The 2,531-nt window shown below is 40.7% G+C and overlaps 1 non-coding gene across 1 annotated transcript; it reads right to left on the reverse strand.

Moving 5' to 3' along the window:
* Positions 1-407: 407 nt before the first annotated feature.
* On the reverse strand, positions 408-513 carry LOC140851860 (small nucleolar RNA R71). Its single transcript, XR_012134617.1, has one exon. It is a non-coding gene; the product is annotated as a small nucleolar RNA R71 (small nucleolar RNA).
* Between the last annotated feature and the right edge of the window lie 2,018 nt (positions 514-2,531).

Consider the following 2,531-nt stretch of genomic DNA (forward strand, 5'->3'; position numbering starts at 1 on the left):
GAGCCAACAGACGTAAAAATATGGACCGAAATCAGGAGAATGATCCACCCAAGCAATTGAAAGAGTACTTTACTCCTTCCACATATACCTACTCTCCTTGTATTCAAGTACCCCCTGTGGAGGCCACTCAATATGAAATTAAGTCCAGTATAATCCAAATGTTACCTTCATTTTATGGACTTAGTAATGAGGACCCTTATAAACATCTTGAAGAATTTCTTGAGATATGCTCAACTGTCAAAATTCACAACTTCTCTGATGATGCTCTTAGGTTAAAATTATTCTCTTTTTCACTTAAGGACCAAGCCAAATACTGGCTACATACTTTGGATTCCATGACTATATCAACCTGGGACCAGCTGCAAGGAGAGTTTCTCAAGAAATATTTTCCCACAGAAAAAACTAATCAAATAAGGAAAGCCATAACTAGTTTTTCCCAATTAGATGGAGAAATGTTTCATGAAACATGGGAGAGATTAAAGGACCTTATTAGAAAATGTCCCCACCATGCTGCACCCAAGTGGCAGTTAATCCAATGTTTTTATGATGGACTCTCTGAAAGACATCGACAAATGGTCGATGCATCATGCAGTGGGACATTCATGCTGAAAAGTGAGGATGAGGCATGGCAACTGTTTGAAATTTTAAGTGAAAATTTATTACATCAAATGTCTGCCTCTATTAGAGATAAACCCATGTTAAACCCAAAAAGAGGTGGAATATATGAAGTAGGAAATGCTATAGATATCCATCAAAAGGTAGATGAACTGTCCCAAAAATTAGATCGTCTTCTAAATACTGGACAATCCCCGATTCCACCTAACCCAATCCAAGAAGTTTGTGCATTGTGTGCAAGTCCGAATCATTTTGTTAGTGAATGCCCAGCCGCACCTCAATTTTCTGAGTTTGTGCACGAACAGGTTCAGCAAGCTCAAATCCAACAAGCTCGCAGATCAGGAAACGATCCATATTCGAACACTTATAACCCCGACTGGAGAAATCATCCAAATTTTTCCTGGAGACCACAACCAGTGGTTGGTCCTGCCGCACCTCGACCTCAATATCAGGATCCAACATATAGGCATGGATCATACCATCAATTTCAAAATGTTCCTCAACCATCTACTACTGGTCACAGCTCAGCTTTTGAGGAAAAAGTTCTGAAAGCACTAGAACGATTAGAAGTCAACACTCAGATCCTTAACTCCCACACACAATCCATTGCTAAGCTAGAGATCCAAATAGGTCAACTAGCGATTGCATTCAGTAGGAGGGAAGAAGAAAAATTATCTAGCCAACCCGAGAGCAACCCAAGAGGGCAATTTGTGATTGAGAGTTATAATACCCCAGAAGCTTTTTCTGAATATGCCAAATCAATCATGACTCTGAGAAGTGGGAAGGTCATTGAACACACTAGTAAAACCAATGAGACTGACCCTAAACCTCTAACCGAAGCCAAATCACCCAAAAACAAGGAAGACTTGAAAATAGAGAAGGAACCAACTACACCAGAATTATCTTACTTGCCTAAAGTCCCATTTCTGGATGTCCTGAAAGCCCCTATTCCTGCAGATAAGAAGGGAGGAAAACTCGATGAGATGTTGGAATTGTTTAAGCAAGTCCAAATTAATCTTCCCGTTCTAGATGCAATCAAACAGGTCCCTACTTATGCCAAATTTTTGAAGGATTTGTGTACCCAAAAACGTAAATCTAGATCACAAATTTCAAAAAAAGTATGTCTCACTGAACAGGCTAGTTCTGTCGTCCAGCATGCCACTCCTCCAAAGCTTAAGGACCCAGGAGCCTGTTGGGAATAGTGTCCCAAAGTCAATCGTCAGCCTGTTGACGGTTGTGCTCCTTTTTGTATTAGTACATGAATTATAAATAAATAAAAGTTATTTTGATATTTTTTTATCACAAATATTTCATCTTCTAATGAACTCCTGTGTTGTGGTGAAGTCCTTAGGACAATTTAGACTCGACAAAGGAGGATTTGTCGCTTAGTCCTTAAACATGTTCGCGACCAAATGATACGTTGTTACCAAGGACGACAACGTTTATCGAGCATAGGTCGTTGTGTGCCATATGGGTTGGTTGTCCTCATAACCAAAGAGTGTGGAGACACTGGTATGACATACAGGTGAGATGTAATGGTACATCTGCACTGAACGTGACCAACTCCGGAGCTATTTCTGCTGTCAAGATTTGCTCCGATGAGATATGGGTATAAATATCCCTCCGACTTGAGACCGCCACGGTGACTTGCAAGCAACTCACTACACTTAGGCACTGGACTACCTGAATTTCTAATTCAGTGACGGAAGGTTGATGGGTATAGTCAAGTACTTGACTTGTCGGTGCGTGTGTCAAGATGTGATTGACCACTCCAGTTTAGGAGCTGTGTACAGTCATATTTCAATTTAACAAAATCTTGGCCAGGGTAGTCCTAGTGAGGAGTCACAGGACTAATTGAGTTGAGCACGATTCGGATGATATCATCAGGGTTGACAGTTTAACCCTGAGTCGTCCTA

The sequence above is a fragment of the Elaeis guineensis genome, chromosome 9, assembly GCF_000442705.2.
Source record: "Elaeis guineensis isolate ETL-2024a chromosome 9, EG11, whole genome shotgun sequence".
In the NCBI taxonomy this organism is placed as follows: Eukaryota; Viridiplantae; Streptophyta; class Magnoliopsida; order Arecales; family Arecaceae; genus Elaeis; species Elaeis guineensis.